Source organism: Carica papaya, chromosome 8, assembly GCF_054855325.1.
Source record: "Carica papaya isolate Zhongbai chromosome 8, ASM5485532v1, whole genome shotgun sequence".
NCBI classification, from domain to species: domain Eukaryota; kingdom Viridiplantae; phylum Streptophyta; class Magnoliopsida; order Brassicales; family Caricaceae; genus Carica; species Carica papaya.
In genome coordinates this window covers 16,549,999-16,562,319 of record NC_142316.1, presented here as the reverse complement: position 1 = coordinate 16,562,319, position 12,321 = coordinate 16,549,999, and the positions used below count along the sequence as shown (strand labels likewise).

Below are 12,321 nucleotides of genomic sequence, written 5' to 3'. Positions count from 1 at the left end.
ACCCATTTTCTTAAGAAGTCCTCGTGTTGCACCCATTTTTTTGTAGATGATTCTTTCTACGATACGCGCGACTTGAATTATGGTCCTCAGGTTTATTCGCAAATGTGAGTCACGACACCGTAGCATTTTACTTGATATTAGAACGAGCACGGGAGGTGCAGTGCGCACGCACAAGGAAACAAATGACGGGAGGGGGAAGAAAGGAGAAAGAGTATATGTATTTCCAGCGCAAAATTAAACGGGTGCGATCATACCAGCATTAATGCACCGGATCCCATTAGAACTCCGCAGTTAAGTGTGCTTGGGCGAGAGTAGTACTCGGTTGGGTGACCTCCTGGGAAGTCCTCGTGTCGCACCAATTTATTTTCAGACGGGTCGTTCGACGTTACGCGCGACTGGAACTAGGGTCCGCTAGTTTATACACAAATGTGAGTCAAGAAGTAGGGGCATTTTAATCGATATTAGAACGAGAAGGAGAGGTGAAGTGTGAACGCACAAGGAAACAATTAATTGGAGGGGAAGGGAAGGAGAAAGAGTGTATATATTTTCAGCACGAAATGAAACAGGTGCGATCATAGCAGCACTAATGCAACGGATTCTATCAGAACTCCGTAGGTAAGGGTGCTTGGGCGAGAGTAGTACTAGCATGGGTTACCTCCTGCGAAGTCCTTATATTTCACCCATTTTCTTGTGAAGTCCTCGTGTTGGACCCATTTTTTTGCAGATGATTCTTTCGACGTTACGCGCGACTTGAATTATGGTCCTCAGGTTTATTCGCAAATGTGAGTCACGACGCTGTAGAATTTTACTTTATATTAGAACGAGAACGGGAGGTGCAGTGCGCACGCACAAGGAAACAAATGACGGGAGGGGGAAGAAAGGGGAATGAGTTTATGTATTTGCAGCGCAAAATTAAACAGAGGCGATCATACCAGCACTAATGCACCGGATCCCATCAAAACTCCGCAGTTATGTGTGCTGGGGCGAGATTAGTGCTCGGATGGGTGACCTCCTACGAAGTCCTTATATTTCACCCATTTTCTTGGGAGGTCCTCGTGTTGCACCCATCTTTTTGCAGATGATTCTTTCGACGTTACGCGCGACTTGATTTATGGTCCGCAGGTTTATTCGCAAATGTGAGTCACGGCACCGTGGCATTTTACTTGATATTAGAACGAGTACGGGAGGTGCAGTGCGCACCCACAAGGAAACAAATGACGGGACGAGGAAGAAAAGAGAAGGAGTGTATGTATTTGAAGCGCAAAATTAAACAAGTGGCATCATACCAGCACTAATGCACTGGATCCCATCAGAACTCTGCAGTTAAGTGTGCTTGGGCGAGAGTAGTGCTTGAATGGGTGACCTCTTGGGAAGTCCTCGTATCGCAACAATTTTTTTTCAGATGGGTCGTTCGACGTTACGCGCGACTGGAACAATGGTCCGCTGGTTTATACGCGAATGTGAGTCAAGAAAAAGGGGCATTTTAATCGATATTAGAACGAGAAGGAGAGGTGCAGTGTGAACGCACAAGGAAACAAATAATGGGAGGGGGGAGGGAAGAAGGAGTGTATGTATTTTCAGCACGAAATTATACAGGTGCGGTCACACCAGCACAAATGCACCGGATCCCATCAGAACTCCACAGTTAAGTGTGCTTTGGCAAAAGTAGTATAGTGATGGGTTACCTCCTGGAAAGTTCTCGTGTTGCACCCATTTTCTTTTTTTCAGATGTGCCGTTCGACGTTACGCGTGACTTTAATTATGGTCCGCAGATTTATTCGCAAATGTGAGTCACAGCGCTGTGGCATTTTACTTGATATTTGAACGAGAACGGGCGGTGCAGTGCGCACGCACAAGGAAATAAATGACAGGAGGAGGAAGAAAAGAGAAGAAGTGTATGTATTTGAAGCGCAAAATTAAACAAGTAGCATCATACCAGCACTAATGCACTGGATCCCATCAGAATTCTGCAGTTAAGTGTGCTTGGGTGAGAGTAGTAGTCAGATGGGTGACCTCTTGGGAAGTCCTCTTATCGCAATAATTTTTTTTCAGATGGGTCGTTCGACATTACGCGCGACTAGAACTATGCTCCGCTGGTTTATACGCAAATGTGAGTCAAGAATCAGGGGCATTTTAATCGATATTAGAACGAGAAGGAGAGGTGCAGTGTGAACGCACAAGCAAACAAATGATGGGAGGGGGGAGGGAAGAAGGAGTGTATGTATTTTCAGCACGAAATTAAACAGGTGCGGTCACACCAGCACAAATGCACCGGATCCCATCAGAACTCCGCAGTTAAGTGTGCTTTGGCGAAAGTAGTACAATGATGGGTGACCTCTTGGGAAGTCCTCGTATCGCAACAATTTTTTTTCAGATGGGTCGTTCGACATTACGCGCGACTGGAACTATGGTCTGCTGGTTTATACGCAAATGTGAGTCAAGAATCAGAGGCATTTTAATCGATATTAGAACGAGAAGGAGAGGTGCAGTGTGAACGCACAAGGAAACAAATGATGGGAGGGGGGAGGGAAGAAGGAGTGTATGTATTTTCAGCACGAAATTAAACAGGTGCGGTCACACCAGCACAAATGCACCAGATCCCATCAGAACTCCGCAGTTAAGTGTGCTTTGGCGAAAGTAGTACAATGATGGGTTACCTCATGGGAAGTTCTCGTGTTGCACCCATTTTATTTTTTTCAGATGTGTCGTTCGACGTTACGCGCGACTTTAATTATGGTCCGCAGATTTATTCGCAAATGTGAGTCACGGCGCCGTGGCATTTTACTTGATATTTGAACGAGAACGAGAGGTGCAGTGCGCACGCACAAGGAAACAAATGACGGGAGGGGGAAGAAAGGGGAATGAGTTTATGTATTTGCAGCGCGAAATTAAACAGGTGCGATCATACCAGCACTAATGCACCGGATCCCATCAGAACTCTGCAGTGAAGTGTGCTTGGGCGAGATTAGTACTCGGATGGGTGACCTTCTGGGAAGTCCTCGTGTCGCACCAATTTTTTTTCAGACGGGTCGTTTGACATTACGCGCGTTTGGAACTAGGGTCCGCTGGTTTATACGAAAATGTGAGTCAAGAAGCAGGGGCATTTTAATCGATATTAGAACGAGAATGAGAGGTGAAGTGTGAACGCACAAGGAAACAAATGACGGGAGGGGGAAGAAAGGAGAAGGAGTGCATGTATTTGCAGCGCGAAATTAAACAGGTTCGATCATACCAGCACTAATGCAACGGATTCTATCAGAACTCCACAGTTAAGTGTGCTTGGGCGAGAGTAGTACTCGGATGGGTGACCACTTGGGAAGCCCTCGTGTTGCACATTTTTTTTTTCGGATGGGTTGTTCGAAGTTACGTGCGAATAGAATTATAAACCGCTGGTTTATTTGCAAAGGTGAGTCACGGTGCCGTGGCATTTTACATGATATTAGAACGAGTACGGGAGGTGTAGTGCGCACGCACAAGGAAACAAATGACGGGATGAGGAAGAAAAGAGAAGGAGTGTATGTATTTGAAGCGCAAAATTAAACAAGTGGCATCATACCAGCACTAATGCACTGGATCCCATCAGAACTCTGCAGTTAAGTGTGTTTGGTCGAGAGTAGTACTTGGATGGGTGACCTCTTTGGAAGTCCTCGTATCACAACAATTTTTTTTCAGATGGGTCGTTCGACGTTACGCGCGACTGGAACTATGGTCCGCTGGTTTATACGCAAATGTGAGTCAAGAATCAGGGGCATTTTAATCGATATTAGAACGAGAAGGAGAGTTGCAGTGTGAACGCACAAGGAAACAAATGATGGGAGGGAGGGAGGGAAGAAGGAGTGTATGTATTTTCAACACGAAATTAAACAGGTGCGGTCACACCAGCACAAATGCACCGGATCCCATCAGAACTCCGCAGTTAAGTGTGCTTTGGCAAAAGTAGTACAAAGATGGGTTACCTCCTGGGAAGTTCTCGTGTCGCACCCATTTTCTTTTTTTCAGATGTGCCGTTCGACGTTACGCGCGACTTTAATTATGGTCCGAAGATTTATTCGCAAATGTGAGTCACGGCTTCGTGGCATTTTACTTGATATTTGAACGAGAACGAGAGGTGCAGTGCGCACGCACAAGGAAACAAATGACGGGAGGGGGAAGAAGGAGAAGGAGTTTATGTATTTGCAGTGCGAAATTAAACAGGTGCGATCATACCAGCACTAATGCACCGGATCCCATCAGAACTCCGTAGTTAAGTGTGCTTGGGCGAGAGTAGTACTCGGATGGGTGACCTCTTGGGAAGTCCTCGTATTGCACTAATTTTTTTTTCAGACGGGTCGTTTGAAGTTACGCGCGACTGGAACTAGGGTCCACTGGTTTATACGCAAATGTGAGTCAAGAAGAAGGGACATTTTAATCGATATTCAAACGAGAAGGAGAGATGCAGAGTGCACGCACAAGGAAACAAATGACGGGAGGGGGGATGGAGGGAGAAAAAGTATATGTATTTGTAGCGCGGAATGAAACATGAGCAATCATACCAGCACCAATGCAATGGATTCTATCAGAACTCCGCAAGTTAAGGGTGCTTGGGCAAGAGTAGCACTAGGATGGGTGACCTCCTGCGAAGTCCTTATATTTCACCCATTTTCTTAGGAAGTCCTTGTGTTGCACCCATTTTTTTGCAGATGATTCTTTCGACGATACGCGCGACTTGAATTATGGTCCTCAGGTTTATTCGCAAATGTGAGTCACGGCACCGTAGCATTTTACTTGATATTAGAACGAGCAAGGGAGGTGCAGTGCGCACGCACAAGGAAACAAATGACGGGAGGGGGAAGAAAGGAGAAGGAGTTTATGTATTTACAGCGCGGAATTAAACCGGTGCGATCATACCAGCATTAATGCACCGGATCCCATCAGAACTCCGCAGTTAAGTGAGTTTGGGCGAGATTAGTACTTGGATGGGTGACCTCCTGGGAAGTCCTCGTGTCACACCAATTTTTTTTCAAACGGGTCGTTTGACTTTACGCGCGAATGGAACTAGGGTCCGCTGGTTTATACGCAAATGTGAGTCAAGAATCAGGGGCATTTTAATCGATATTAGAACGAGAAAGAGAGGTGCAGTGTGAACGCACAAGGAAACAAATGATGGGAGGGGGGGAGGGAAGAAGGAGTGTATGTATTTTCAGCACGAAATTAAACAGGTGCGGTCACACCAGCACAAAAGCACCGGATCCCATCATAACTCCGCAGTTAAGTGTGCTTTGGCGAAAGTAGTACAATGATGGGTTACCTCCTGGGAAGTTCTCGTGTTGCACCCATTTTTTTTTTCAGATGTGCCGTTCGACGTTACGCGCGACTTGAATTATGGTCATCAGGTTTATTCGCAAATGTGAGTCACGGCACCGTGGCATTTTACTTTATATTAGAACGAGAACGGGAGGTGCAGAGCGCACGCACAAGGAAACAAATGACGGGAGGGGGAAGAAAGGGGAATGAGTTTATGTATTTGCAGCGCGAAATTAAACAGTTGCGATCATACCAGCACTAATGCACCGGATCCCATTAGAAGTCCGCAGTGAAGTGTGCTCGGGCGAGATTAGTACTCGGATGGGTGACCTCTTGGGAAGTCCTCGTGTCGCACAAGTTTTTTTTTAGACGGGTCATTCGACGTTACCCGCGTCTGGAACTAGGGTCCGCTGGTTTATACGCGAATGTGAGTCAAGAAGCAGGGGCATTTTAATCGATATTAGAACAAGAATGAGAGGTGAAGTGTGAACGCACAAGGAAACAAATGATGGGAGGGGGGGAGGGAAGAAGGAGTGTATGTATTTTCAGCACGAAATTAAACAGGTGCGGTCACACCAGCACAAATGTACCGGATCCCATCAGAACTCCGCAGTTAAGTGTGCTTTGGCGAAAGTAGTACAATGATGGGTTACCTCCTGGGATGTTCTCGTGTTGCACCCATTTTCTTTTTTTCAGATGTGCCGTTCGACGTTGCGCGTGACTTTAATTATGGTCCGCAGATTTATTCGTAAATGTGAGTCACGGCGCCGTGGAATTTTACTTGATATTTGAACGAGAACGAGAGGTGCAGTGCGCACGCACAAGGAAACAAATGATGGGAGGGGGAAGAAAGGAGAAGGAGTTTATGTATTTGCAGCTTAAAATTAAACAGGTGCGATCATACCAGCACTAATGCACCGGATCCCATCAGAACTCCGCAGATAAGTGTGCTTGGGCGAGAGTAGTACTCGGATGGGTGACCTCCAGCGAAGTCCTTATATTTCACCCATTTTCTTAGGAAGTCCTCGTGTTGCACCCATTTTTTTGCAGATTATTCTTTCGACGATACGCGCGACTTGAATTATGGTCCTCAGATTTATTCGCAAATGTGAGTCCCGGCACCGTAGCATTTTACTTGATATTAGAACGAGCACGGTTGGTGCAGTGCGCACGCACAAGGAAACAAATGACGGGAGGGGGAAGAAAGGAGAAGGAGTTTATGTATTTGCAGCGCGAAATTAAACGGGTGCGATCATACCAGCACTAATGCACCGGATCCCATCAGAACTCCGCAGTTAAGTGTGCTTGGGCGCGAGTAGTGCTCGGATGGGTGATCTCCTGGGAAGTCCTCGTGTCGCACCAATTTTTTTTCAGACTGGTCGTTCAACGTTACGCGCGACTGGAACTTGGGTCCGCTGGTTTATACGCAAATGTGAGTCAAGAAGCAGGGGTATTTTTAATCGATATTAGAACGAGAAGGAGAGATGCAGTGTGAACGCACAAGGAAACAATTGATGGGAGGGGGAGGGAAGGAGAAGGAGTGTATGTATTTTCAACACGAAATGAAACAGGTGCGATCATGCCAGCACTAATGCAACGGATTCTATCAGAACTCCGTAGGTAAGGGTGCTTGGGCGAGAGTAGTACTAGCATGGGTTACCTCATGCGAAGTCCTTATATTTCACCCATTTTCTTGTGAAGTCCTCGTGTTGCACCCATTTTTTTGCAGATGATTCTTTCGACGTTACGCGCGACTTGTATTATGGTCCTCAGATTTGTTCGCAAATGTGAGTCATGGCGCTGTAGCATTTTACATGATATTAGAACGAGAACGGGAGGTGCAGTGCGCACGCACAAGGAAACAAATGATGGGAGGGGGAAGAAAGGGGAATGAGTTTATGTATTTGCAGCGCAAAATTAAACAGGTGCGATCATACCAGCACTAATGCACCGAATCCCATCAGAACTCCGCTGTGAAGCGTGCTTGGGCGAGATTAGTACTCGGATGGGTGACCTCCTGGGATGTCCTCGTGTCGCACAAATTAAACAGGTGCGATCTTACCAGCACTAAAGCCCCGGATCCCATCAGAACTCCGCAGTTAAGTTTGCTTGGGCGAGAGTAGTACTCGGATGGGTGACCAATTGGGAAGCCCTTGTGTTGCACCTATTTTTTTTCGGATGGGTTTTTCAACGTTACGCGTGAATGGACTTATAAACTGCTGGTTCATTTGCAAAGGTGAGTCACGGTGCAGGGGCATATTACTTGATATTAGAATGAGAAAGAGAGATGCAGAGTGCACGCACAAGGAAACAAATGACGGGAGAAGGGATGGAAGGAGAAAGAGTGTATGTATTTGCAGTGCAGAATAAAACATGAGGGATCATACCAGCACTAATGCAACAGATTCTATCAGAACTCTGCAGTTAATGGTGCTTGGGCGAGAGTAGTACTCAGATGGATGACCACTTCGGAAGTCCTCGTGTTGCACCCATTTTCTTGGGAGGTCCTCGTGTTGCACCCATCTTTTTGCAGATGATTCTTTCGACGTTATACGCGACTTGATTTTTGGTCTGCAGGTTTATTCGCGCGTAACGTCGAACGACACATCTGAAAAAAAGAAAATGGGTGCAACATGAGAACCTCCCAGGAGGTAACTCATCATTGTACTACTTTCGCCAAAGCACACTTAACTGCGGAGTTCTGATGGGATCCGGTGCATTTGTGCTGGTGTGACCGCACCTGTTTAATTTCGTGCTGAAAATACATACACTCCTTGTTCCCTCCCCCCCTCCAATCATTTGTTTCCTTGTGCGTTCACACTGCATCTCTCATTCTCATTTTAATATCGATTAAAATGCCCCTGATTCTTGACTCACATTTGCATATAAACCAGCGGACCATAGTTCCAGTTGCGCATAACGTCGAACGACCCATCTGAAAAAAAATTGTTGTGATACGAGGACTTCCCAAGAGGTCACCCATCCAGTACTACTCTCGCCCAAGCACGCTTAACTGCAGAGTTCTGATGGGATCCAGTGCATTAGTACTGGTATGATGCCACTTGTTTAATTTTGCGCTTCAAATACATACACTCCCTCTCTTTTCTTCCTCCTCCCGTCATTTGTTTCTTTGTGCGTACGCACTGCACCTCCCGTACTCGTTCTAATATCAAGTAAAATACCACGGCGCCGTGACTCACATTTGCGAATAAACCTGCGGACCATAAATCAAGTCGCGCGTAATGTCGAAAGATTCATCTGCAAAAAGATGGGTGCAACACAAGGACCTCCCGAGAAAATAGGTGAAATATAAGGACTTCGCAGGAGGTCACCCATCCGAGTACTTTTCTCGCCCAAGCACCCTTAACTGTGGAGTTCTGATAGAATCCGTTGCATTAGTACTGGTATGATCCATTATGTTTCATTCTGCACTGCAAATACATACACTCTTTCTCCTCCCATCCCCCCTCCCGTCATTTGTTTCCTTGTGCGTGCACTCTGCATCTCTCTTTCTCGTTCTAATATCAAGTAATATGACCCGGCACTGTGACTCACCTTTGCAAATGAACCAGCGGTTCATAATTCCATTCGCGCGTAACGTCGAACAACCCATCCGAAAAAAAATAGGTGCAACACGAGGGCTTCCCAGGTGGTCACCCATCCGAGTACTACTCTCGCCCAAGCACACTTAACTGCGGAGTTCTGATGGGATCCGGGGCATTAGTGCTGGTATGATCGCACCTCTTTAATTTCGCGCTACACACACTCCTCCTTTCTTCCCCCTCCCGTCATTTGTTTCCTTGTGCGTTCACACTTCACCTCTCATTCTCGTTCTAATATCGATTAAAATGCCCCTGTTTCTTGACTCACATTTGCATATAAACCAGCGAACCCTAGTTCCAGACGCGCGTAACGTCGAACGACCAGTCTGAAAAAAAATTGGTGCGACACGAGGACTTCCCAGGAGGTCAACCATCCGAGTACTAATCTCGCCCAAGCACACTTAACTGCGAAGTTCTGATGGGATCCAGGGCTTTAGTGCTGGTATGATCGCACCTGTTTAGTTTCGCGCTGCATATTCATACACTCCTTCTCTTTTCTTTCCCCTCCCGTCATTTGTTTCCTTGTGCGTGCGGGCTGCACCTCCCGTTCTCGTTCTAATATCAAGTAAAATGCTACAGCGCCGTGACTCACATTTGCGAATAAACCTGAGGACCATAATTCAAGTCGCGCGTAACGTCGAAAGAATCATCTGCAAAAAAATGGGTGCAACACAAGGACTTCACAAGAAAATGGGTGAAATATAAGGACTTCGCAGGAGGTAACCCATGCTATTACTACTCTCGCACAAGCACGCTTACCTACGGAGTTCTGATAGAATCCGTTGCATTAGTGCTGGTATGATCGCACCTGTTTCATTCTGCGCTGCAAATACAAACAATTTTTATCCTTCCCTCCCCCTCCCATCAATTGTTTCCTTGTGCGTTCACACTGCACCTCTCCTTCTCGTTCTAATATCGATTAAAATGCCCCTGCTTCTTGACTCACATTTGCGTATAAACCAGCGGACCATAGTTCCAGTCGCGCGTAACGTCGAACGACCCATCTGAAAAAAAATTGTTGCGATACGAGGACTTCCCAAGAGGTCACCCATCCGAGTACTACTCTCGCCCAAGCCGACTTAACTGCAGAGTTCTGATGGGATCCAGTGCATTAGTGCTGGTATGATGCCACTTGTTTAATTTTGCGCTTCAAATACATACACTCCTTTTTTTTTCCTTCTCCCGTCGTTTGTTTCCTTGTGCGTTCGCTCTGCACCTCCCGTACTCGTTCTAATATCAAGTAAAATGCCACGGTGCCGTGACTTACATTTGCGAATAAACCTGCGGACCATAAATCAAGTCGCGCGTAATGTCGAAAGAATCATCTGCAAAAAGATAGCTGCAACACGACGACCTCCCAAGAAAATGCGTGAAATATAAGGACTTCGCAGGAGGTCACCCATCCGAGTACTTTTCTAGCCCAAGCACCCTTAACTGCGGAGTTCTGATAGAATTCGTTGCATTAGTGCTGGTATGATCCCTCATGTTTCATTCTGCACAGCAAATACATACACTCTTTCTCCTCCCAACCCCCCTCCCGTCATTTGTTTCCTTGTGCGTGCACTCTGCATCTCTCTTTCTCGTTCTAATATCAAGTAATATTCCCCGGCACCATGACTCACCTTTGCAAATGAACCAGTGGTTTATAATTCCATTCGTGCGTAACGTCGAATAACCCATCCGAAAAAAAATTGGTGCAACACGAGGGCTTCCCAAGTGGTCACCCATCCGAGTACTACCCTCGCCCAAGCACACTTAACTGCGGAGTTCTGATGGGATCCGGAGCTTTAGTGCTGGTATGATAGCACCTGTTTAATTTCGCGCTGCAAATACATACACTCCTTCTCCTTTCTTCCCCCTCCCGTCATTTGTTTCCTTGTGCGTTCACACTTCACCTCTCATTCTCGTTCTAATATCGATTAAAATGCCCCTGCTTCTTGACTCACATTTGCGTATAAACCAGCGGACCCTAGTTCCACACGCGCGAAATGTCGAACGACCCGTCTGAAAAAAAATTGGTGCGACACGAGAACTTCACAAGAAAATGGGTGAAATATAAGGACTTCGCAGGAGGTAACCCATGCTAGTACTACTCTCGCCCAAGCACCCTTACCTACAGAGTTCTGATAGAATCCGTTGCATTAGTGCTGGTATGATCGCACCTGTTTCATTTTGTGCTGAAAATACATACACTCCTTCTCCTTCCCTTCCCCTCTCATCAATTGTTTCCTTGTGCGTTCACACTGCACCTCTCCTTCTCGTTCTAATATCGATTAAAATGCCTCTACTTTTTGACTCACATTTGCGTATAAACCAGCGGACTCTAGTTCCAGTCGCGCGTAACGTCGAACAACCCGTCTGAAAAAAAATTGTTGCGACACGAGGACTTCCTAGGAGGTCACCCATCCGAGTACTACTCTTGCCCAAGCACACTTAACTGCGGAGTTCTGATGGCATCCGGTGCATTAGTGCTAGTATGATCGCATAAGTTTAATTCCGCGCTTCAAATACATAAACTCCTTCTCCTTTCTTCCCCCTCCCGTCAATTGTTTCCTTGTGCGTGCGCACTACACCTCCCGTGCTCGTTCTAATATCAAGTAAAATGCTACGGTGCCGTGACTCACATTTGCGAATAAACCTGAGGACCATAATTCAAGTCGCGCGTATTGTCGAAAGAATCATCTGCAAAAAAATGGGTGTAACACGTGGACTTCCTAAGAAAATGGGTGAAATATAAGGACTTCGTAGGAGGTCACCCATCCTAGTGCTACTCTCGCCCAAGCACCCTTAACTTGCGGAGTTCTGATAGAATCCGTTGCATTGGTGCTGGTATGATTGCTCATGTTTCATTCTGCGCTGCAAATACATACACTTTTTCCCCCTCCATCCCCCCTCCCGTCATTTGTTTCCTTGTGCGTGCACTCTGCATCTCTCCTTCTCGTTCTAATATTGATTAAAATACCCCTATTTTTTGACTCACATTTGCGTATAAACCAGCGGACTCTAGTTCCAGTCGCGCGTAACGTCGAACAACCCGTCTGAAAAAAAATTGGTGCGACACGAGGACTTCCTAGGAGGTCACCCATCCGAGTACTACTCTCGCCTAAGCACACTTAACTGCGGAGTTCTGATGGGATCCGTTGCATTAGTGCTAGTATGATCGCATAAGTTTAATTCTGCGCTTCAAATACATAAACTCCTTCTCCTTTCTTCCCCCTCCCGTCAATTGTTTCCTTGTGCGTGCGCACTGCACCTCCCGTGCTCGTTCTAATATCAAGTAAAATGCTACGGTGCCGTGACTCACATTTGCGAATAAACCTGAGCACCATAATTCAAGTCGCGCGTATCGTCGAAAGAATCATCTGCAAAAAAATGGGTGTAACACGAGGACTTCCTAAGAAAATGGGTGAAATATAAGGACTTCGCAGGAGGTCAC

The 12,321-nt window shown here is 46.3% G+C and overlaps 5 non-coding genes and 21 pseudogenes across 5 annotated transcripts; 18 read left to right on the top strand and 8 right to left on the bottom strand.

The window, feature by feature from the left end:
* Window positions 1–240: 240 nt before the first annotated feature.
* Window positions 241–359, top strand: LOC148243926 (5S ribosomal RNA). The gene has a single exon (XR_015814292.1). It is a non-coding gene; the product is annotated as a 5S ribosomal RNA (ribosomal RNA).
* A 914-nt stretch (window positions 360–1,273) lies between these two features.
* Window positions 1,274–1,391, top strand: LOC148243925 (5S ribosomal RNA; annotated as a pseudogene).
* A 203-nt stretch (window positions 1,392–1,594) lies between these two features.
* LOC148243924 (5S ribosomal RNA) lies at window positions 1,595–1,713 on the top strand (annotated as a pseudogene).
* A 531-nt stretch (window positions 1,714–2,244) lies between these two features.
* LOC148243923 (5S ribosomal RNA) lies at window positions 2,245–2,363 on the top strand (annotated as a pseudogene).
* A 203-nt stretch (window positions 2,364–2,566) lies between these two features.
* Window positions 2,567–2,685, top strand: LOC148243922 (5S ribosomal RNA; annotated as a pseudogene).
* Window positions 2,686–2,894: 209 nt separating this feature from the next.
* On the top strand, window positions 2,895–3,013 carry LOC148243921 (5S ribosomal RNA). The gene has a single exon (XR_015815046.1). It is a non-coding gene; the product is annotated as a 5S ribosomal RNA (ribosomal RNA).
* A 205-nt stretch (window positions 3,014–3,218) lies between these two features.
* LOC148243920 (5S ribosomal RNA) lies at window positions 3,219–3,337 on the top strand (annotated as a pseudogene).
* Window positions 3,338–3,542: 205 nt separating this feature from the next.
* Window positions 3,543–3,659, top strand: LOC148243919 (5S ribosomal RNA; annotated as a pseudogene).
* A 206-nt stretch (window positions 3,660–3,865) lies between these two features.
* On the top strand, window positions 3,866–3,984 carry LOC148243918 (5S ribosomal RNA; annotated as a pseudogene).
* Window positions 3,985–4,192: 208 nt separating this feature from the next.
* Window positions 4,193–4,311, top strand: LOC148243917 (5S ribosomal RNA). Its single transcript, XR_015815832.1, has one exon. It is a non-coding gene; the product is annotated as a 5S ribosomal RNA (ribosomal RNA).
* Window positions 4,312–4,873: 562 nt separating this feature from the next.
* On the top strand, window positions 4,874–4,992 carry LOC148243916 (5S ribosomal RNA; annotated as a pseudogene).
* A 204-nt stretch (window positions 4,993–5,196) lies between these two features.
* On the top strand, window positions 5,197–5,315 carry LOC148243915 (5S ribosomal RNA; annotated as a pseudogene).
* Window positions 5,316–5,522: 207 nt separating this feature from the next.
* LOC148243914 (5S ribosomal RNA) lies at window positions 5,523–5,641 on the top strand (annotated as a pseudogene).
* Window positions 5,642–5,845: 204 nt separating this feature from the next.
* On the top strand, window positions 5,846–5,964 carry LOC148243913 (5S ribosomal RNA; annotated as a pseudogene).
* A 209-nt stretch (window positions 5,965–6,173) lies between these two features.
* LOC148243912 (5S ribosomal RNA) lies at window positions 6,174–6,292 on the top strand (annotated as a pseudogene).
* A 235-nt stretch (window positions 6,293–6,527) lies between these two features.
* On the top strand, window positions 6,528–6,646 carry LOC148243911 (5S ribosomal RNA; annotated as a pseudogene).
* Window positions 6,647–7,206: 560 nt separating this feature from the next.
* Window positions 7,207–7,325, top strand: LOC148243910 (5S ribosomal RNA; annotated as a pseudogene).
* Window positions 7,326–7,331: 6 nt separating this feature from the next.
* On the top strand, window positions 7,332–7,450 carry LOC148243909 (5S ribosomal RNA; annotated as a pseudogene).
* A 456-nt stretch (window positions 7,451–7,906) lies between these two features.
* Window positions 7,907–8,025, bottom strand: LOC148243908 (5S ribosomal RNA; annotated as a pseudogene).
* Window positions 8,026–8,231: 206 nt separating this feature from the next.
* On the bottom strand, window positions 8,232–8,347 carry LOC148243907 (5S ribosomal RNA; annotated as a pseudogene).
* Window positions 8,348–8,907: 560 nt separating this feature from the next.
* Window positions 8,908–9,026, bottom strand: LOC148243906 (5S ribosomal RNA). Its single transcript, XR_015815735.1, has one exon. It is a non-coding gene; the product is annotated as a 5S ribosomal RNA (ribosomal RNA).
* Window positions 9,027–9,222: 196 nt separating this feature from the next.
* LOC148243905 (5S ribosomal RNA) lies at window positions 9,223–9,341 on the bottom strand (annotated as a pseudogene).
* A 559-nt stretch (window positions 9,342–9,900) lies between these two features.
* Window positions 9,901–10,018, bottom strand: LOC148243904 (5S ribosomal RNA; annotated as a pseudogene).
* A 558-nt stretch (window positions 10,019–10,576) lies between these two features.
* LOC148243903 (5S ribosomal RNA) lies at window positions 10,577–10,695 on the bottom strand. The gene has a single exon (XR_015814730.1). It is a non-coding gene; the product is annotated as a 5S ribosomal RNA (ribosomal RNA).
* Window positions 10,696–11,254: 559 nt separating this feature from the next.
* Window positions 11,255–11,373, bottom strand: LOC148243902 (5S ribosomal RNA; annotated as a pseudogene).
* Window positions 11,374–11,934: 561 nt separating this feature from the next.
* LOC148243901 (5S ribosomal RNA) lies at window positions 11,935–12,053 on the bottom strand (annotated as a pseudogene).
* Window positions 12,054–12,321: the final 268 nt, after the last annotated feature.